Below are 23,471 nucleotides of genomic sequence, written 5' to 3' on the forward strand. Positions count from 1 at the left end.
TTCTTCCCATACCATGTCTTAGAGATTCATCATGTCTTTGAGATTCATCCTCGTTGTATCAGTAGCTGAGTAATATTTATTTCATTATGTGCGTGTACTGCAATTTGTTTATTCTTCTGTTATTGGGCATTTGGATCGTTTCCAGTTGGGCATTTTGAATAAAAGTTGCCATGAACATTGTTGAATGAGTCTTTTTATAGATATACGTTTTCCTCTACCTTGGATAATACCCCTTAGTGGAATTGCCAGATAACGGGGTCAATGTTTGATTAACTCAGACTTCCTTGTTAGCAGTGTGTGAGAGTCCATTTGTTCCATATTCTTGCTAACGTTTGCTATTGTCTCTTTATCTTTAGTGATTTAAGCGGCTATGGAATAGTGTATTATTGTGGGTTTAATTTGTATTTACCTCATGACGAATGACGTTGACTCTCTTTACATATACTCACAGGTCTTTTGTGTATCTTCCTTTGCAAAGTGTTCGTTCGACTTTTTGCCCTTTTTTAGAGTTGGATTGTATGTCCTTTTGTTATTGATTAGTCACTCTTCATTTTTTCTGGCTAAAAGTTCTTTTTCATATCTATGTATAAGATATATTTTCTCTCATTTAGTGGTTTGTCTTTTCATTTTCTTCACAGTGTCTTGATGAGCAGAAGTTGAAAATTTTTTTAAAGACCATTTTGTCAGTTTTTTCTTTTACAGTTAGTGTTTTTGTGACTCTAGGGAATTTTTACCTACTCCCAGGTTGCAAAAATATTCTCCTCTGTTTTTTTTTTCTAGAAGCATTGTAGTTTTAGTTTTTAACTTTTAGGTCTCTGATCTATCTCAGGTTGATATTTTAGGTGTGAGGTAGGGATCAAAGTTTCCTATTTTTTCCAAATGGGTATCCATTTGTTCATCATCATTTGTTGAAAGGGCTTTTCATCCTTCATTGAATTGTCTGGGCTCCTTTGTGAAAAGTCAGCTTTAAGTCTGTGGATCTGTTTCTGAGCTCTCTCTCCCTTCTGCCTCGTTGATCTCACTTGTTCATCCTTATTAAACCACAGTGTTGGAATTTCAGTGTCTTCATGGAACAGCTCCCCGTCCTCTTCTGGGAGGACAATCCTTTCGTATCCGTGGGAACTCAGGGGAACCACCGTCTGGACTCCTCACTGTTGCACACGTCTCCCCAAAATGCAGAACATCGCTGATGGATGACCCTGACAGGAGTTCTGCAGGTGAACGGAGTTTTGCAGTTGGATGACTTCAGTTTGTTCATATATGAAAAATTTGGTGTCATACAGGCCATTTCACCGCAATTTAGGTCAGAGAGTCACGCGGAAAAGAAGCACGTATGGAGGCATGAGTGAGCACAGACTTCAGAACAGCCTCCAGACTAGTAAATCAAGAAGGACCAGAGGTTAACTGAGATTCCAGTTAATTTCACACCACAAAGACTCACCAGTGTTTAAAATGTCAGTGCTTTCAGATTGCTTTCTCTTGGTTGCCAACAGAGGGGGTTTTTTGTTTCATCCTTCCGAAAAGTACACAGCATCAGCATCTTTGGGGAAGACAGAAATTGTTATTTTTCAAAAAAGAAAACAAATAATAGCAAAAATTCTGTATAAGTTCCATTGCTGAAAATGAGGACATTTTAAGGAAAGTTGTAATTACAAATCAAAAAAGACGTTTTTTCACTCTCCTTCCTCCCCTGGCCTGTCCCAGGCTTGGGCTTGGGGCAAGAGGCCCTTCATCTCTGCAAGACCCTGGCTCTCACCGAGAGCATCTCCAGGGGTTGGAGTATTTACTCTCATCAGCGGGACCACCCATCACTACCGTTGGAGGAGCAATCAGATTTTCTACTTACTTCAGCCAGGGAAGCCAGGATCCACTCTTCTATGTGGATGAGCTGTGCCCATTGTAGACAAAATAAAATTAACTAAGAACCACCCACTTCTCCCCCATCCCCACTCTCAGGATAACCTGGTGAGGTACCATCTTTCTAAAGCCTGGTACTGACTTACATCACATATTCAAATTATTTTTGTTCTTAAACAACGCTGAAAACAAACGGGAAGATTATGCTTACACCTTTGGAGGAAGATGATTAAAACTTCAAAAGCTTCTTCACTCTATAAAAGGTGCAAAATACCACCAAGACGTCAGGTGGGCAGTTTCTGTCGCTGCCCTGCCGACTCCTGCAGTGCCTTTACAGTAACCTGTCAGGTCCTTTGTGCCATTTATTCCCATGGCAGCACGTCTCTGGGATATTCGTTTAAAAGCCTCCTATATAATTTAGTACAAAAAATCCCACTTGTGTAGGCTTGACTCAGACTTTATGATGAAAAACCTTCATCATGTGCGCTTCCATGTAAGAGGAATTTAAACTCTCCTCTTCATTAGGAGACCTGCCTGCAGTGGAATTAAAATAGCTTCGCCCTGAATGGGAACACTGACTTGGCAACGATCAGGAGGAAGTCATTCAAGAGGAATGTAATCAAATACTTGAAATTTAAATTAGCTTGTAATCTGACTTTGAAAATAAAGTAAAAGACAAGCCCAAGAAAGTTTCCTTTAAGGTGAATTAATGTCCTTCAAATCACTTCCAGTCTCAAAGCTAATAATGTACACACGATAAAAGGAATATGCAGTGAAGCTTATCTTTTCTGTGTGCTTGTTCTCCCTGATACACTGATACTGGGCTTAGGAAAGGTGCCCTACATAGAGAGAACCCACGTCTGCAGAAATAACTTGCAAACTACACCAGAAATTTACAAACTGTTTCAGTGCCGTTTAGAGGGACAGCTTTTTTCTTTATTGTGTCCATAAAGCATACATTGTTAACCCAAGAAGGAACCTTAAATAAGTGACACAGATTTTCTTCTTTATTTAGAAACTATTCAGATGTTCATAGTTTCAAAGGATTCTTTCTCTTCAGTAAGTTCTTCCTCATTCTTGAAGGACACGGTATTTTTTCTGTTCAAATCACTGAGTGGTAAACTTTCCAGGAGAATAACATTTGTTAAGTGAAAAAACTTCCCTAATCATTGTCCCTGCCTTGAACAGGATTACATAATGAAAAATTGTCTCTTTGCTGTAAAAGAAAACATAGAAAAGGATCTCTACATATGAAAACAGAAACAGGAGAAATCTAGGGAATCCAGATTCAGAAAACCGTTTATGAACAACTTAACATTCAAGAAAGCAACTGGGGGGCTTCCCTGGTGGCGCAGTGGTTGAGAGTCCGCCTGCCGATGCAGGGGACGCGGGTTCGTGCCCCGGTACGGGAAGATCCCACATGCCGCGGGGCGGCTGGGCCCGTGAGCCATGGCCGCTGAGCCTGCGCGTCCAGAGCCTGTGCTCAGCAACGGGAGAGGCCACAACAGTGAGAGGCCCGCATACTGGAAAAAAAAAAAAAAAAAGCAACTGGCGGGGTGATTATTTTCAGTAAGAAAAAAAAAATTCTTGGCTTTTGGCTTTACAGGTAATTAGACACTTAACGGTATAAATAGAACAGAGCTCAGTTTGCTTCAAGGCAAATTTCTGTTAAATAAATCCCATTTGCACATTATTTTCTATTGTAGAACTTTAAAAATTGGTCCCTAGATATAATAAAATTACCTTTAAAATATACACATATAAATGGAAATATCTTTCTAACAAAACCTTGGAACCATTATCTGTTAATGATACTGAGCTATGGTTCACAAGACTTTTCAAACTGTGAAAGCAAAAACAGAGTCAGTCTAGGCAGACACACTGAAAGGTGATTGCTTTGCTTTACCTTATTTTAAACTCGATTCCTACTGGAGTGGGTAACAGTCCATAAGCTTCCGAAACTTGCCAAGGTTCCAGTCAGTCTTCAGTGACGCTAATGTTTCTAACTTTATATCCAAAGAAATTATTTTCCTTTCTTTCTCCATCACTTAAACTTACTGGTGTCTTTCCAGGCGTTTGAACCTGGACATATCTTTTAAGTGCCGAAGAGCGCCTTTAGATAGAAGGAGAGAATTACACAAATAACTCAGGGAAGGAATGTCTGGGCTGTACAGTAATTTCCAGGGAGGACTTGCTGTAGTGTCCGCAGAGGCCCTAATGCCGAATCATCATCAGCAGACTGACTGACAATCCAGGCTGAACTTTAGGTTCCCACCCTGACGGTTTGAGTTCTGGCTGGGATCGATTAGTACATCAAAATTGTGTTTGCTAAGGCTGCTGCTTACTAGCTGGTTAGAAAAGCTGAGCTGCATCCTGTAGACTAGCTGAAGGCCAGAGCCGATGACCAGGGAAGGCAGCAGGAACCTCCAAGTCTGAGACTTCAGAGGGGCCACTCATTAAAAACTTGCCACCCCTAGTTTTTTCTTTTCCTTGGGTGGGAGTGGGAAAAATATCAAGTTTTAATTAAAAATTTATGTTCGGCGTGAGTAGCACAGTAGAAAAATGAAACAATTTGGACGAGTTGACCATGCAAAGATAAAAACTATTCACATTGTGACATTTGCCCCTAGACTTTTTCTCCGTATATAGTCACAGAGATATGTGCGTGTATACACAGAGAGGTAATTTTAACAAAAATAGAATCATAATATACATCGATTTGACTCTCACTTAATATTCAGCTATATTTCCATTTAATATTCTATAATATTCTATAGTATAATATTCTATATTATAGAATATTATAGAATATTCTATATTATAGAATATAATATAGTATAATATAGTATAATATAGTATAATATTCTATATTATAGAATATTATAGAATATTCTATATTATAGAATATAATATTCTATAATATTCTATAGTATCACTTGAATAGCTGCATACTGTTGCATTCATTTTATTTATACGCCATCATGTATGTAGTAGCTATTGTTGAATATGATTTTTGTTTCTTTTTTTGTTTCTTTTCCTTTGGTTCTATAAAGGATACTGTGATAAATTCCTTACTTGTATTTTTTTTTGCACATGTCCTTAATCATTTCTAATTTAGCACATGATCCCAGCTCTTTCCTGGGGATGATTTTCCCTAAGTGAGTGGCCAGGGGAAAGGTATACATATTTGTAAAATTTTCAAGAAGGTTTTCCAAATTGTCCCAGAAAAGAAGTCACGCTTATATAAGTTTCAGAATTTCTAGATGTTATTAACAAACTCTTAACAGTATAGCATTTCCCATCTGGGTTGTGCTCAGGGCATGCATGATAGTTATTTATTTTTATTATCTAGTTCTTTTTCTACAGAGGGTCAGTTTTTCTAATTACATTAAAATCATTTGGCCTGGATGTTTTAATTTTGCCATCAGCCAAGTGGAGAGAACTTAGATAACGTTTACAAAATGCTGAGTGCTCCCTAAATGCTTTCTATATATATTAACTCATTTAATTACACATCATCGTCATACTCATGTTACAGATGAGAAAATTCAAGCATGAGGAAGTTAAGTAATCTACCCAAGGTTACCAGCTGGAAAGTGGCTAGATTGGGATAAAAAATAATGGAATAGAAGGTGAGAAGTATATGATGATATTGTCCTAGCAACGTAATTCTCTCAAGGAGTGTCCTGCAGACTGTAACCTCCGAAGTTCTGATATGACATTTTTCAAGACAGCTATTCTTTGGCCTCTACTGACTTGAAAAGTTTCATAAGGACCCCAGATGAATTTCATACCAGATCGTGTTCTGTAGTTACATATTTGTTTGGATAAGAGCCTAATCTTTCAAAATTAGTATGTTAAAACATAATTATGAACATTCATGCCATGCATACTTGAAGTTCTTCCATGAAGTTTTTACTTAAAGTAGCAGCATGCGTTACCCATGCAAGATGATATGCCTTGATTTTGGACCATACGTGTAGTAGAGTTATATTCCAGAACTGGTACTGATGCTTTACAGAGCTTTTTAGAAGTGTAGGAAACTGCATTTAACTGAAATGTGTGGGCATTCCACTTCAGAAGACAGAGCTGAAATCTAGGACGTTAATCCACTTATTATAATTTAAGGTTTCGTAGGAATTATGCGATGGTCAGTAGAGATAGTCTAATCCTGGTCCCTTTGGTAGTACAGAGATTACCCATGAGGTAAACACTTTCACGACCTAGAAGATGCCTGACAGCATTCAGAAGACATGGTACGGTTTGAGAACAGAAGAGAAGCTAATAAGCGCAGGAGAACTTCTGCCACCTAATTCATAGCTCTTATTATGTAATGATATCTAAATATTATTATTATATCTAATTATTAGATTATAATAATTATATATCAGATTACTTAATAATATTTAATAATGTTTAATTCTATACCCATGAGTTATAATAATTCATTTTTTGTGTGTTGGAACAAACATGGTTTTAGTGAAAAGACGAGCAAAATAGGAAGGAATTGAGTCTGGAGTCCTGAGCAAACCTGTAACTGCCCTGGGCTCGTTTCCTCATCTCTAAAATGAGAAAAACTGTAAGAACACCTCCCTGACAGCGCTTAGGAGAGACTCAAAGCAAAAGTGAATGTGAAATTTCCTTGTCAGTTTGAAAACTTGGTTCAGATCATTGGTGTTGTTTTATTTGCCTCCTTCCCTGGTTTGGAGGGTCCATGTCCGCCTCCTAGCACAGCATCTGACAGATGATAGGAGCTAAATAAATACGAGTTAAGCATCATTATGACGAGATGCAGGAAGAGCCGAGATACCAAGGAACGCCATTTGAGAACCGAGTAAGTTCCAGGCCCCAGCGGAAGAGGAATAGGAACTTCTCAGCTCCGGGTGTTACCCGGTGGCTGGCAGCCTTCTCGGTGCTTTCCACGTGAGTTCACGTCTAATCACCACAGGAACCTTGGGGAGACGTTCTGCTGGTCGGTTTACTTGCTGGGTGAGGACAGTGCGACACCCACGAGGCTCAGTAACTTGACCGCAGTCACAGTGCCCGTGAGTGTTGGGGCTGGATGCCCCAGTCTGCTTCCGAGTGTGTCTAACTGCAGGGCTGCCCACCTCCGGACCCGCCTTCTCAGCACTTTGAGGCCAAGGCCGTTCTACTTATCTTCATGTTTCAGTGCCCCGCAAAAAACAGCACCAATGTTTGCCGAATAAATTCAGGAAATCCTTTCTGTTTTACATAATTTTTTTTTCTTTTTGGCCAAGAGCCTTTACACACCACATTGAATAACATTCATATCAAGATGGCCCCATTTTCTCTGAAAAGTCTGAGGTGAAGATATAAAAGAGTCAGTTTTTATAGTTTGTGGAGAGAAATCCATATGCTTCTGTGTGCATATATAGAAGATGACGTCAGTAAGTCTTCCGAAAACAAAGATGCGGTCTCTGCTCTTCCCGCTGTGAGGCTCCAGGACCGTCCCCAGTTGGGTCTCGACCTGACTTCCAACCTTCTGTCTTGCTGTGTGTCCCCAGGCCCGCGTCTCTGAGGTCTCAGCTTTGTCGTTGGCCAAGCGGGGTGGTGAACACAGTGGAACTGTAAGGACAGAATTCCACATTTGAAGACAAAGCCTGCCAGGAAGGCCTGAGACAGCATTTCAGTGCTGTCCTAGTGTGGTGGCTCTTTTTCTGAAGCCCATCCCCCTCCGGCAGGCTCCCAGGTGTTTAACCGTCTCCCTCACTGGTGAGCTGTGTTCGGGGAGGGGCCACATCCCAACCCATGATCACATCATAGGTGCTCAATATGTATTTCTTGAATTAATGAAGCCGTGTCCCCTTAGTATTTTAGGTTCTCCCCCCCCCCCCCCCCGGGCAGCCAGTGTGAAATATACGTGTTTTCACACCTAGTGCAGAGAAGGGTAAGTGAGGGTGGGACTTGGAAGATAACTAGAAAGAAGGGGAGCTGGAGGATACATCCTTCCTGTTGAGGATACAGTCAACGCGCAGCTTTCCAGAGGCTCGGACCAAACCCTTTCCTCGCCCCGAGTCTGCTGTTTGCGGCTGTGCCTCTACCTTCCGTCTGGGTCCCCTGGCTCCATCTGCCTCTCCGGGACTCCATAGCTCTCCTGGTCACACCCACCCTCCAGCCAAAAGCATCCTTCAACTGCAGACCCGACTCTCACCCCAACTTGTATCCTTTCGCAGCACTTTGCCTCCCATCGTAATTACCCCTGTGTTGACGCATCACTTACTGGTTATCCCTCATTAGAATGGAAGCTCCACTGAGAATCCGGGGCCCCTGCCAACTCCCTGCACGGTCCTTACACAGAGTAGGTGCCCCAAACTCTTCATTGAGTTTTGATTTTTCAGAATCAAGGCAGAGTTGACTGAAGTTCAAAGACAAAAGCCCTCATTCCAGGGGTTAAAAAAAAAAAAAATCTAGGCTCCCCGGCAGAGGGGCAATAAGAACGATCAGCAATTAACTGTTACTCAGTTTCAAACTAATATAGGGGCTCTCAACTTGAGACCTAAGAAAGGATCAGTTGCTTCTTTCTCTTACAAAGTGTCTGTTTAAATGTCTTGTACAAAACAGGAACGAGACAAATTAATCAAACAGCTTTTTTTTTTTTTTTTTTACGGTCCGTGGGCCTCTCACTGTCGTGGCCTCTCCCATTGTGGAGCACAGGCTCCGGACATGCAGGCTCAGCGGCCATGGCTCTAGGGCCCAGCCGCTCCGCGGCATGTGGGATCTTCCTGGACCGGGGCACGAACCCGTGTCCCCAGCATCGGCAGGCGGACTCCCAACCACTGCGCCACCAGGGAAGCCCTCAAACAGCTTTTTAAAAGTGCCCCCTTTTTGAGCCAGCAGTCTGTTACATGAAGAGGAAGAGCTGTTAGCATTTCCCAGATGAATGCCTGCGAGTGGTACCAGGCTGTATCCTGGCAGCCTCCAGGGAGCGCTGCCTTAGGCCGAATCACTGAAGCCAATTCCTCTTGAAGTTTTACTCCTGATAATGGTGATGGTGGTTTGATAATCCACATGGACACTGCTTCAAGGTAGCACATGTGAGGGTCATTTTAGGAAGTTTGTCTCTATCGTATTTTCTCACAGTTGGTGTCTGTGTCTACATTTCTACACACGTTTTCACTCTTGGATGTATAGACCATGAGTTTCTGTGCTTTCCCCTGACGTTTATGGGCCATGCTGTTCCTTTCCTTAGTTTATTTCCCATCCAGTTTGTGGTACCCAAAGATGGAAGGATGAAGGATGCCGCTTAGTCAGTATTTTTTTCCACAGCTACTAATTAACCCCTGAGAGTATTTGGTTCCTCAGAGCAAATCATAATGGCTGTTGAGCATGTCAGCTTTTTGTAAAGGTTTTCAGAGAAAAACCAAAGCACAGCATAACTGCAGAAATGAGAAGTTTGCATGTTATCATTGGATTGGAACTTGACTGGTGGAACATATACGGATTTGGGGAAATTACAGAAAATAAGTTTAACAGATTTGATTAATATCATTGGAGGACTGTTAATTTTGTAGAACCTATTGAAGAAATGACTTGAAGGGAAAACAAATAAATAAATAGATCCGGGGACAAAAGTTGCACTTGACTAGCTGACCTCTCTCCTCTCCCCTTTTCACATAAATGCGTCATTTTAAATTTAATCCACCTCCTCATTACAGACTTGCCCCAATTTATAGTCCATCGAAAACACTTTCTCAAATGTATAATGGCATTTAATCTATATTGCAAATCATTAACGAAATGCAATTTTAAACCCCAATTTCCTGCAAGTTCCTTTTGAGATTGGTTCATATAGAATAAACTGAAATTAGTGACTAACGCATATCCAGAAAGAAGTAGGTGAAATAATGTTTGTGACTACAGTGAATACCAATAATGGTTCTGCATGATGAATCAGGTCTGCTCCTGGCTTGTCACCATTAATTACTTCGAAATGATATTTCTGACAAAGCTGTACACTGGAGAAGTTTAGATGCTTCTTTTTTGAGTAGCCTGATACCAGAAAAGAAGGGAGACACTATGGTATTGTGAAAACATTGCTGCTGTTAATAATAGCTTAATTTAGAACTCCCTCTGTGCCAGGCCCTGCGCTGAGCGCTGAGTGCGCATCGCTTCTGGCAGTGATGCTGCAAGGTGCCTCCCGCTATTGCCTCTGACACTCAGAGACATCCAGTCTCTTGCCCCAAGTCACCCAGGAGGGCGTAGCTGATCCAGGCAGCCTGGATATTGGAATGCATGGTTTTCTCCTGTGCCTCCTGCAAGATTCAGCTTCTAGAACTCTTATCACCAGTAAATTGTGCCGTGGGCAGATTTCCTTAATTTTTCCTTTACAATGACTTCGATATTCCTTTTCCATCTCTTGTGCCTCTGAATTATTATTCATCAGTGTAGCCAAGGTGATGATTTTTGACACCTTGATTGGTACATTTCCATGATGGGTGGAAATTAGTACATTTCCACGATGGATATTTCAAACTATATTGAGAGACTAATTAGCCCTTTAGGACAAATAAGTGGCAAATTGCTAATCAGGGTGAATAAAGTGAAGTCTCAGATTTTATAGCACCACCACTAATACCTTCCTACTATTGACTTTATGATTTATTCTTCAGTGCTGGAATCTGTGAAGTTTTTTTTTTTTTAATTTATTTTAGGTAAGTATAGTTGATTTACAATGTTGTATTAATTTCTACTGTACAGCAAAGTGATTCAGTTAAACATATATATGAATATATATAACTGAATATATATATTCAGTTAAACATATATATACACATATATATATGCATATATATATAGTTTTTCATATTCTTTGGAACCTGTTAAGTTTAAGGAAACTGGCTATACCATACATTGATTTAACCACTCTTTGTTTCTCCAGATCGGAAGAAAAACAAGAATGCACTTTAAAAACCACTTCTAGTTTATAAGGTGACACATTAATCCTCAAAATGACAAGAAATCAGGATGATTGTGTCTGCGGGGTTTTATTTATTAAAATTTAATTTGCTCCCGTGCTCTGCTCCAATCGCTCTGTGCTAGCAAACTAGCTATAATTAGATTAGCAGCCTGCTAAACGCTGCTGACAGCCGGAGCCTCAGAGAGCATGTGCCGGATTCCGCCCGAGCCGCTCCTCATTGGCTGCCAGCCTAGCTGCTCGCCGGTTTGATAGGTCTCCACAGTACTCTTTATGCTGCATTGGAGACACGGATACAGAGATACTCTGCTGCGTTCTGCCCACTGTGGAGGTGCTTAGCTGGTAGCATTACAGGAGGAATCAGGCACCGAGGAGAAGGCGATCGTCTTTGTTGAGGGAGCACGGCAGTCACCGACTGCCGGCTGCCAGAGGAGATCAAGGAAGAAGTTTCAGTTCATGGTAATTACTCTGAGTCTTTATCTCGCCTGAAAAACACGGCCATGCATGAAATGAAGTGTGTGCATCATGTCATCTGTTTAATTTGATCTTGCTTTTGTTAATATCACACGCTCTCCGGCGTTCCATGTAAAATATGTCCTCCCGGAGGAGGCTGGGCTGGTAGACAGCTACCGTCTTCATGTAGGAATCTTGTTTTTACCTGGATTCAAGAGTGCATGTGCTGCGGAGCTCTTCTCATTGGTTCTCTGCTGTTTAGGAAAGCCCGGTGTTGCATCCATTTAGGTGTCTTTGGAGGTGCGTTTCAGTGCCCTGTCGACTTTGTTTGCATGGGGTCCGGACTCTCCTGAATAATGAGCCGTGGAGGAGAGTTCGGAGAAACACACTTTAATTAGGACAGAGCAGCGGGTCTCCTGGTGTCAACGCAGGGTCTCAGCAGAAGTAATGTCCATTGTTTCTTCAGAGATGTGTGCAGCCTTCATTTTGGATGGCTCTCTTTGTTTCCCCTTCTGTAGTTTTCAGGAAGCTTTTTTCATATAGAGGATGTTAGCATATCCCGCTCTGCCAGAAACACTCCTAGGTGTGTATTCGGCCTGTGCTGAACAGAATTTTTGACTCGGGCTTTGTTTAATAAGGATGTTGTTTAGGGAGTTGAAATCACAGAAGGTGGGATTCTCACCCCTTTGACTTATGTTTGACAACATTTAAAAATTTCTGTTCATGGTTGCCTGGATGATTTTCCAAATCAAACAGTAAATAATCTTGAATTCTGTGATAAAGATGATACATTCAGAAGGAAAAATATTTAAATGGCTAAGGCTGAGCTTAAATAAATGCAGACAAATGCAGTGCGAGCGTCTGCTTCTCAGCGTACCTTCTCCGCAGAGTTCTGTTTTATTCGGGAAGAGCCCCTTGCCACCATTTAGCCCTCAGACTTCAATACTGATGTCCTCACTGTATGAGACGGTGGAGACCACAGAAACTTGTGTATTGAGTCACCAGTCACACGGCTGGCTGGCTGCCACCATGCGTCCGGGATCCGTGGAGAGCTCTGCTGGTATCTGAAGGCTGTCAGGAGTTACCTCCTGCTCCTGAAAAGCCAGACATTGCCATTTCAGAATTTGCTTAAAGTAGCTGCTTTGATTTGAAGCTATAATCGGGTTCAAGGGGTTCGTCGTGTTCTTTGGTCGAGGAAAACTTCAGAACCCTAACTGTGCTTCCCTCCCCATCCACACCCTCAGCCCCTGCGAATTCCCTCCCTCGTCCATTCCTGGGGTGTACTGTTTCTCCCAAACAACAGTTTGAAGAAAAGAACAAGGAATATTCTGAAAGTTTGTCCTTTACTGTGATAGGGTGTCGCCTGTAATAAGAAAGTTGAGTGTGGTTCATTGTCATCCGGCATCTGGGTTTTGAGATGCTGTGTCTGGTGAAATGGGCACTGGAGGGGTCACCCTGCGGGGAGCACTGACTTCCTCTTTGGACGCCCCGATGATGCAAACCACACCCCCGTCACATTTCACAAGGTTGCGTGGTGAGGGGCGGAGGGCGCAGCTCAGTTCTGGGCTTTGCTCTTCGTCATGTGCCCGGAGCCCTCCTGCCTCTTCATTCTCTGCCTGAGGTGCTCCCTGTGCAGACGTGGAAAATAACCTCCTATCCACAGACGGGCTTAGACCCTCACTTGGGGAAGAATAAACAGATGCAATCCCATCGTTGTCTGTCCCTCTCCCTTTTCTTAATCTTGTGAAACGCTTCCTAAATTACCCTGGTCTTAGAACATTCTAAGAAGTCGGCTGCCTTAAAAGTAAATTATTGGGCTTCCCTGGTGGTGCAGTGGTTGAGAGTCCGCCTGCCGAGGCACGGGACACGGGTTCGTGCTCCGGTCCGGGAAGATCCCACGTGCCGTGGAGCGGCTGGGCCCGTGAGCCATGGCCGCTGAGCCTGCGCGTCCAGAGCCTGTGCTCTGCAGCGGGAGAGGCCACAACAGTGAGAGGCCCGCGTACCGCAAAAAAAAAAAAAAAAAGTAAATTATTGTTCAAACGCAAGCTGTGTGACTCTCCCCTACAAGCATCGTTGTTCAGCTGTGTGTCACGGGAAGCCGTGGGAAGTGGTTCTGGCCGATGCTGACTGTGAGGGTTGGATCTTAAAAGACTTTCTGTGTCTAGAAGGAACTTCTTACAGAGGTAAATATAAATATAACCGTGTGTGAATACTGTGTAGTAATTTACTATGATATCCCGGAGGGCCTTTTAACATACACTAAAGGGGCATTTTTCTAATAGCACTAAGTAAAATGTTATTTATGTTTTTGCAAAGTAACAAAATCTGCACTTTTATCTTCAGATGAGTCACATCTTAACATTTTTTTTTTAACTACACGAATCTTTATGTATTTCTGAGATAAGAAAGTAAAAACAAATGTCTTGGGCACTTAAAATTTTGTTCTCTCTCATCCTTATAATTCCATAACTCTTCATGGATGAAGGACATTTCTGACCAATCAAAAATAGGTCTATTAGCATGAGCTAGAGCATAAAGCGTATAATATTTTAAAATTAAAACACTGTCTGCTATAAGAGATACTTTCTCACTTTTTCTTCTAGGGGCTGATAATGACAGCAGGAAAAATGATAATCAGTTTAAAAATGAAAAGTCCTTCCACGTAGAATATGATGTGCCACAAAGCAACTGGGCTGCACAGGGCCTGAAAGTTCCAGTGAAAAGGAAGGAGTGGGGGGCAGTCCAGGGCATGCGGTGAAGAGTTGCCAGGTGGCGCCCGCAGGCGGCTCTCTGGCTGGTCCCCTGGCATCTGTGGCATCAAAAGCACTGAGGGAGGCCTGTCATTCACAATTGATAAGTATTTCAGGGTCAATCCTCCAGAACCTGCCTGGGTTGGAAAAATGTCTGAGGAGCCGTTAGGCCTCATCTAAGTGTGTCTAGTCTTTCTTTCGTTATTCATTCTGTAATTACGGGCACCTACCATGTGCTAGGTTCTGTGCTAAGCCTTAAAAAAGGAGAGAAGGCGCAGCCCTCTCAGCAGGCAGTGGCAGACTGTGGAGGAGAGGCCGTGAGATAAATAATAATGGGGTGCAGGGAGCAGAGGGAGGCGGCCAGCTTGGGGATCCTGAGGAGGAGTGACCAGGGGTGCGGTGTGAAGACTTCAGGGCAAGGGCAGTAGTGCTTGACCTAGAACGTTTTTGCACCACAAGCACCGCTCTTAGTGTCAAGTAGGAGTCAGCGTGGGCCACAGACCTGGTTCCTCTTTGATAGGGACTTTCAGTCTCCCTGTTGCCGTATGTGTGATCTGTAATAGTAAATGTCATAAACAGGAACTGTCGTGTCTTTTCTTCCTCCTCCCAACCCTCCTCAGAATGCACACTAGATTGCTGCCTGGAAGTTTTGGGTTTTTTTTTTTTGTTTTTTTTTTTTTTTGCGGTACGCGGGCCTCTCACTGCTGTGACCTCTCCCGTTGCGGAGCACAGGCTCCGGACGCGCAGGCTCAGCGGCCATGGCTCACGGGCCCAGCCGCTCCGCGGCATGTGGGATCCTCCCGGACCGGGGCACGAACCCATGTCCCCTGCATCAGCAGGCGGACTCTCAACCACTGCGCCACCAGGGAAGCCCTGCCTGGAAGTATTTTTATTGCAATAGATTTTTATCACGTGGAATTCGAAAAAAATTTTTAAATGCATCCAGTAATTTAAAGATGCATCTTAAAGGCATCACAAAACACCTTCCTCACTGTTGGACTCTTAAGTAATTTAGGGATTGCTTTTAGAACTGCTTGCATTGCCAGGAGTTATCATTTGCGATGGGATGCCGGTTGACTGTTTTATTTATTTAATTAGCTCCTTTATTTATTTCAGTCATTTATTTTGTATGTGCTCATTAAAGACAAGCTTGTAAATTCTGGGCTTGGAATATAACACTTGCATTTGACCTTCCTATGATTAAGGCCTTCTGCTCTCCTTATACATTTGATGGAATTTAGACAGATTTTCAGTCTTGCCAGATTTGGAGGGGAAGTCCCACTTAAGAGTCACACACATTAGCTCTTGCCGCCAGGAAAATGTCTACATGGAACCAGGCCCTGCATTTCCGATACTTTGGGGCCTGCAGTCAGAACACCCTCCAGATGCTCTAGTGTTCTGCCCTGTCAGGCTTGCACACCGACATTTGCACAGCCCGTCAGAAGAGCAGCCTCTGTCTTTCCCTCTGTCCTTACCCCGCCCTCCTCGCTGAGCTGGAAGTATTCTCCGTCAGAGCTGATCGCAGAGCCAGCAGCCAACCCTGCTGGCTTCCCATCCCTGGCTGTTCCTTCCCAGCTGCCTTTTCTGCCCCCCTTTTAAACAGATGTTCTCCAAGGTTCTGCCCTCCGTTAGCCCCCCTGTTCCCTGCATTCCATCGGTTGGTTCATCCATGGCCACAGACTCAGCCGCCTTCCTGCGTCTCCACAGTGTCCCCGCTTCAGCCACATCGGCCTCCTTGCTCCCCCTGCTCGGGGCCCCGGCTGCCCCCTTGCTCGGAGGGTGCTTCCCCCAGTAGACCCCAGGCTTGTCCCCTCAGTGCTTTCGGGATTATGCTCAAGTGTCCCCAACTGCCATTCCAGTGGGACCGTCTAAGACAGTATCTGTTGTTATTTAGTCTCCCCTCTCTGGAGGTCAGAGACTTGGTCTTAACCCCCAGAGCCTAGAATAGAACTTGGTCCATAGGAAGTGCTCAGTCAGTCCTGGAGAGTGAATGAATGAATGAATGAATGGCTACAGGCGTGGCAGGCTGCAGTGCTGTGAAGGGTGCCCCTGTGGCAGTCAGGAGCTCTGCCCCAGCCAGCTGGGTGGTTTGTGCTGAGCCCTCGCCCTGAGTGGGCTCTGTGTAGTGGACTGAAGTGGGGTTTGTCCCAGGTGGGCTCTAAGGCCCTTTGAGACTCTGACAGCCTGTCACTCCCTGCACACACGCGGACTCCCGTGTGTAGAGCAGCAGTTCTGAGGATGAGATGACGCCCTGTCAGCCTTCGTTTGTATGACCTCCCACAACTTGGTGTTGACATTCTTCTATCTTTATACTTGCTATCTGCGGTTAAATGTCTCCTTCAAAAACTAGTCAAGGTGAACAAAACACTTAGCTTCTAACTGAAATGTGTATGTAAAAACTAACACAGTTTGGTTTACCTCCGTGTTCGTTATCTGTCTTTTTAAATTTATTGACCAATTTTTAAAAGAATTTTCATTTTCTGTTGTTGTAAATATTTAATAGCCTGCCTATTTTTGTCAAGTAAAAAAGCAATAGCGATCTTTTCTTTTCTCTGTTTTTAGATATTTCGCGCAGCAGAGAGTACTTTAAGAGAGGGAGGATTCCCTGTGACTTCTGCCAGCAATCTGTAAAATACTCAGTCCTCTTTCAAGTAAGTGTGTTGCTTTGCTTTGATCCATTCTGAGCAGAAGGTATTGATTCTCTCTGAAAACCTCTGTCATATTACACTAAGACAAAGAGGCTGAGGTTTCAGATATTTTGCTATCTGGCAAAAAAAAGAGGAGTCCCACCTTTGAGGGCCTGCAGGGCCAAACTAACAGTGATGATGATTTCCTTCCCCAGGGGTTTCTGTGTTATGTTGCCTGCATGTCTCCCAGCAGTTCTGGTCTTTTAAGGGCTGTGTAATATTTACTCGTAATCTCCCTGGTATCTAGAAGTGCATGGATTCGAAAACAGTATCCAAAAAATGAACGTTTTTACACTCCAGTGCGAAGTCCACTGTCTGTGCTTGGGGAGTGAGGTGGTGTTTTCTGGCAGCCCTAATGCTGTAGGGACAACAGCAAATGCCTGGGAGCCTGGGGCACAGAGATGTTTGCAGGATGGCCTCCCTAGGGAGGTCCCGTCAGGAGGGCAGAGCCTAGATGTCAGCCAGGGGACAGACCAAGAGAGTGGGGCAGGTGTTGAAGGACAGTCAGCAGACGTGGGAGTGTGTGTGTCCGTAAAGGACGTTGCTGGGTGCTTTGTCCCACGTCCACGCCACCGGATTCCTTCCTGATGGCGAGCCTGGAGACATCCTTTAGCCAGACCCATCTTCCCATGAAGGAGCTGAGGAAGTAGATGAGCAGTGGTCAAGGTCCAGATGGTTCCTCCCCTTTGACAGAGGGGCTGAGAGCTCAGTGTCACCAAATGAGGAAGTTGAGAATGTTTAGGAAATGGACAGACAGCTAGCTCTCCAGTTAACTCACGTGTGCAAGGGCCTGACACGTGGTAAAGAGCAGCCCTTGTGAGGTCACCAAGCCTTAGCCTCGGCACCCGTGTCCCCGAGTGACCACGTGCTTTGGTTTGATTGGCAGCTATCCTCGAGCCTCTCTTCCAGCATCCATATGTAACGTACCATTACCTGGATAGCACGCTGTTTGTCATTCCGTCATGCAGAACTTCGTTGGGTAGACGGTGTGGGTCTCCTGGAATCCTAGCATCTAGCTTAGGCTGACAAATAAGAATCAGCCTCTACCAGGTGGAATTCTGCCATCTGTGGAAAGGGGGATTGAAGAAAAAGCCAACAGCACGTATCAGCGAGACACACTGAAATCCGTCAGTCTTCTCACCGTGTTCCCTTACCACAGATATAAGAAGTTCTGATATGAAAGCCTTGGGCTCCTCTTGGCTGGAGGGAACTCAGCATCTCCCATCCCCAGCCCCCAGCTCGTAGAATTGCACCTCCACACAGGTGGGCTTAATGGGGGTCGTCTCTACCAGGGCCTGTCTTCCCCACTCTGCTCGTTCTAGGAGCCCACCCATCTCGATTTGCCCACACGTGAGAGGTTTTCTGGAACGTGGGACTTCCAAGTGCTAAAAGCAGGACAAGTCCCCAGCAATCAGGGGCCTCTTGTTCCCTCTTGGGGTTCCCTGCGCCCCTCCTCCCGCCCAGCTGGCTCCTGCTAGCAGGTGAATTGGCAGCCCTAGTGGCCAGGAAAGAACTGCAGTGTTGAGTAGAGGTGAGTGTATACCCAGCTCCGCTGCCAGTGGACTTCACCTCTAAGCCTCAGTTTCCCACGTGCCAAGTAAGAATACCAACACGCTCCTAGGGGTTTGGGCAAGGTCACATGACACAGCCACAGCATGTGCCGGGGAGAGGGTAGGCCTGGAGAAGCGGGGGGCCCCTCCTTCCTTCCTCCCTCCCGGATCAGATAGTGGGTTACCTTCACAGGCATAATCGTCTTGAGCTTTGTCAATATTATTATTTGGCCACAGGCCCTGCGTCAGGAAGATTAGAAAGGATTCAGCCCTGTCACTCATTAACACAGTGTCACCTGGGTTACGTAGACTCTAAATCTGGGCTCCTGTGTCTGATTCCCAAGTAATGCCAGGTCTCTGTGCTGGTTACTTTAAATCGTTTTTATACCAGTTTCCCCTAAAGAAGATAGAAACGAACAAAAAGGTGCTCTAAAGATTGTTGTGAAAAGCGTAACTTTTGTCTTGTTATCCAAATGCTTTCCATTGTTTTAGGCTATTTTCACATTTAAAGTTCTTTAAAACTTGTTCTTTTCTGAGTTTGTAAATGACAGATAAGTCGCCTTATAAAGGATATGTATTATTAATCACCATCAACATTTTTCACCACTCCTCAATACGTGTATTTAAGGTTATTATGTTTTAAAAGTATAAGATGGGTCTTTTTAAAAAAGTGATCCCTTCTTTTAGGAGACTAAAAAAGAAAATGCAGGCACAAAATGACCTTGTAATGTGCTTTGAATCAGACTTTGGAGTTTTTTCAACCTAGAACCTCAGTCGTCCTATGTAATGTACATGTGAGTCACCTTTCAAGGGACACACAACCACCAACCTCTGTGCATTATTCAGGTGATTGCAGTTTCAGGAAGTAAGTTACAATGTTTCCCTTGTTTTTAGTTGCTCATTATCTTCATCAAACTGAAATAATTGATAACGTGAGTTTCTCCCGGAAAGTTGCCATTTTCAAAACTTCTCTGGGATGGAGTTTTGTTCTTTTAGAGTGTGAGCGCTGGGAACGTGAGATTGCTGGGACCAAAAGCAGCCTTGCAGTTTTGTTTGTGTGTTAAATGGTCCTGACCAAGACCACCTGCTAGCTTGCCACAAACACCTTTTCTCCATCTCAGTGTTTCCTGAGGCTGGTCCTCCGCAGCGAGGGATCCGTTTCCCCTCCATGACTCATCTGCCTTTCACGCCAGCATCTCTGACTTCTGCCTTTTGCCACATCAGTTCTTTGCCAAGCGAGTGACTCAGAGCTCAGGTTCCACCAGAACCGTCAGGTGACTCCCCGAGGCCGGCTCGGCTGACCTTGAGCAGGTCTCCTGGGGCCGGGGAGGGCAGGCCGCTGCCGAGACCCCCTGACCGGGCTCACTGCCTTTTAAAAAAGAAGAGGGAGAGGAGGGGGCATCCTTGGGAAAAAGCAGCTGGGATTTCAGTTGTTTTATTCCCCTTGTTCACAGAGATCCTATAGGCTTCTGGAAGGATAGATATAAGGATACTTCCCTCTCTAAAATAAATACCCCTCCCCACGGGACTTCCCTGGTGGTCCAGTGATTAAGACTTCGCCTTCCAATGCAGGGGGTGCGGGTGCGATCCCTGGTTGGGGAGCTAAGATCCCACAAGGCTCGGGGCCAAAATAAAGCAAAAGAAAAAACAGAAGCAACATTGTAACAAACTCAATAAAGACTTTAAAAATGGTCCACATCAGAAAATCTTCAAAAAAAATAATTAAAAAAAAAATAAAATAAATACCCCTGTATGCAGATTCTATTTGTGAGGATTTAACACACATGTATCATGAGGTTCAAGAAGCCACTGTTGATTACAATTTAAATGACTAAACTACCGTTTAAGTTATTTGGCGTATTTGAAATCGAATGAAAGACAAATTCTGTGGGTTGCTGTGTGTGCGTAGTTTGTTGTTGTTCATTATTAATGGCTGTTACACTTTAAGTCAGTTCATTGTCAACGAACTGACAATGAACTGTCAGTTCATTGCTTTCTTACAAAGACCAGCAGAAAGGTTAAGGCCGTCGTCTGTGGAAGACCTGCTCTGGGACCGCACTGCTGGAAGCATCACGTGTCTGCAGAGGAGGTGTAGAGTCTTCATGGTGTAGACAGGGGTACGAGAATCAAAGAGATTAACCTCACGTAAAGGGCAGCCATGTGACCAGACACACGCTGGGCGTAGAACCCAGGTCCACCTCTTCTGTAAGACCCCAGACCTTTCACACCAGTTGATTTCTTTATAGTGATGGGGTCATAAATGGAACAGGAAAGTTGGTTGAGGGCCCCATAAGAGCATGCCCATTAGAGAGAGAGGAGGACGCCTACGGAGGGATTAGACCTTCACATTCATTCTCCAGCCCGCTCCATGTCTGCTGCATCCCTGCGGACTGAGAAAGCGTTTATGCGTTCTGAATACTCAGCGAAGTTCAGAAACATGGAGTGTCCTCTCCACGCTGGTCCACGCACGACAGCCCAGTGCTGTGGTCTCAGTGTGTGTGTCCCCCGCCCAAATTCATATGTTGAACTCCTGGTGGCCAATGGGGAGGTAATTAGGAGATGGGGCCTCTGGTAGGTGCTGAAGTCCTGAGGGTGGCGTCCTCATGAATGGGAGGAATTAGTGCCCTTTACGGAAGAGGCTCCGGGGAGATGCCTTACCCCTTCCGCCACGTGAGGTTGGGGCAGGGAGTCTGCAGCCCAGAGGGGAGCCTTCACCAGAACACAACCGTGCCGGCACCGTGATCTTGGACGTCCAGCCTCCAAAACTGTGGAAAATAAACGTCTGTTGTCCCTAAGCCACCTAGTCTGTGGCGTTTTGCTATAGCGGCCTGAACATTACAAAGACCCCAGGATAAAAGTATGTTCCATGTTCACTTCTGTTACTTTGTTACATACCTGTGTTCATAGATGCAACAGAAACCTGAGAATCCTCCTAATCTGCGCTTCTTCTTGGGGAAATTCCTCCTGTTCAGCTGAGGGGGAGAAGCCTCTTTCTCTGCTCCTGGTCTTTGGGCGGTGTTTGGACATGCTTCACGGGGCACTGGTCCATCGGTGACCAGAAATATTGATCTCTTGCTGTTACTTGAGTCTTGTGGGTCTGATTCTCTGTAGGACACACTTAAAGCTGAGCTCTGCATCATCCTAGGTCAAAGAGAGGCAGCTTTGACCAGGACGGTCAGCGGAAGGACCTTCCTCTGGAGGACGCCCCATGGCGTGACTCCTGGTTCTGTAGCCCACGTGCCTGTATAGGCGTCAAGCTTTGCGGACCCTCCGTGTGCCCCGTGCGTCGGCACTGGCATCTCTTTGTCACCAGACAGCTCCATTCCTGACTTCGCCATCTGTTCGCGGGCCTGCCTTACTCTTTGCTCTCAGACCAGTCCACTTGGTAAGCAGAAAAGTCTTTTGCAAGCACTGTTTCCATCTTGTTACTTCCCTGCTCCAACATCCTGCTTCCTCCCAGTTACCCATGGGTCAGATTTAAATTCCAGAGCCTGGCAGTTAAAGCCACCTCTCAACTGGGATCCTCACCCTCATCAAGGCAGTATCCAGGGACTTCCCTGGTGGTCCAGTGGTTAGGACTCCGAGCTTCCACTGCAGGGGACACGGGTTCCATCCCTGGTTGGGGAACTAAGATCCCACATGCCATGCAGCACGCCCCGCCCCGCCAAAATTAAACCCCCAAACAAAAAAAGCCCCCAAAACGCAAATATCCATTTGCCTCCTGTTTTTCACGTAACTGTCTCATCAGAGTGGACGAGCGTTTCCTTGCCTGGAATTCCTTATCAATTCCCGTCTCCCAGAGGCTGGGCGTTCTTTTGAGGCCCATTTCAAAAGTTACTTTTTCCTTTTAAAACAAAAGTCTTGGGGAACTACGATCCCTCAAGCTATGCTGCGTGGCCAAAAAAAAAAAAAAAAAAAAAGTCTTTTGAGCAAAATCCAAGAATTTTTACCTTTCATTCCTTCAGATTTTTTCACAATTCAGTACATACTAGGTACATTTATAAGTAGTCTGGAAATTGTTTTTTTGCTTTAAGCGTTTATATGATTCTCAAGTTACATGGTAAGTTGATGTAAAATTTTTCCCTTAGTGCAAAGACGGCTCGGGCTCTCAGTTGTCTGAGAGAATGAATAAACAAGCAGCACTACGCAAGCCACCCCAGGCGTCCACAGGGCGCACAAGGAGAAGGTGGGCTGGAGTTGAAATCCGAGAGGAAACTGCGGAGCGTTTTGCCACGTTAGCAGAGTTCTGAGGACTGATTAAGTTACTGGACAGGGATGAAGCTGTTTGTCAACCTGGGAAGCCCTCCACAAAAATAACAATTTTATTCAACAACCCAGACTGGAAAGCTGTTGTCAGTTCTTTTTTTTTTTTTTTTCTTTTTTTAAATTTATTTATTTATTTTTACTTTTGGCTGCGTTGGGTCTTCGTTGCTGTGCACCAGGTTTCTCTGGTTATGGCGAGTGGGGGCTACTCTTCGTTGCGGTGCACGGGCTTCTCTTGTTTCGGAGCATGGGCTCTAGGCACACCGGCTTCAGTAGTTGTGGCACGTGGGCTCAGTAGTTGTGGCACGCAGGCTTAGTTGCTCTGCGGCATGTGGGATCTTCCGGGACCAGGGCTTGAACCTGTGTCCCCTGCATTGGCAGGCAGATTCTTAACCACTGTGCCATCAGGGAAGCCCTGTTGTCAGTTCTTAAATGTCCATAATTGAGTGACATCTAAATAGACATGTACTAACAAAATCAAGAGGAAAGTAACAGCATCACCTCCAGAAGGTAGAACAGACCCACTGACAGCAAGAAGCACAAGTAGAAACTCAATCAAAATCCCCCTCAGTTGGGGGGCTCAGTTCAGATTTCCTCTGCTGTGTGGAGACTCTTCTTATCCCTAACTCTGCGTTTATTCAGAATTTACAGATTCCGTGTACTCGTGGTCCCTTCGGGCTATGCGTGCAGTCACGTCCTCTTTTCATTCTCTGAGGACATAAAGGGCGCTAATTAGTCTGGTTTGTGTTACGGGAAGTTGCTGCGCCTGTTTCTAGTAGATTGTAAGTGATATGAGGGTAGGAATTTTGTTTTAACTCTGTGTCTTTAGAATCCAGCACAGAATCCAACATGATAGAGGCCTGAGAACAGTCTGTGGGCTTTAACAGGACTGAAGGATGTCCTGTACGCGAAAAGGACAGTTGTGGGTTTCACGTCTGCTGTCATACAAGTGTGACAGCAGCGTCTGCGCATACAG

The 23,471-nt window shown here is 44.7% G+C and overlaps 1 protein-coding gene across 8 annotated transcripts in view; it reads left to right on the top strand.

The window, feature by feature from the left end:
* The window catches only part of FAM110B (family with sequence similarity 110 member B), a 129,315-nt gene that overhangs the window by 56,459 nt on the left and 49,385 nt on the right, over positions 1-23,471 (top strand). For 6 of the 8 annotated variants that reach the window (XM_030859706.2, XM_060287233.2, XM_060287237.1 and 3 more), the window contains exon 4: positions 16,558-16,646. The exons of 1 other annotated variant lie outside the window; for it this stretch is intronic. The gene's annotated coding sequence lies outside the window, so the exon portion shown is untranslated. Of the gene's footprint in view, positions 1-10,993; positions 11,252-16,557; positions 16,647-23,471 lie in introns of those variants that run through there. One more of the 8 variants, XM_030859709.2, reaches the window with a different exon arrangement.

This window comes from Globicephala melas, chromosome 17 (assembly GCF_963455315.2).
Source record: "Globicephala melas chromosome 17, mGloMel1.2, whole genome shotgun sequence".
In the NCBI taxonomy this organism is placed as follows: domain Eukaryota; kingdom Metazoa; phylum Chordata; class Mammalia; order Artiodactyla; family Delphinidae; genus Globicephala; species Globicephala melas.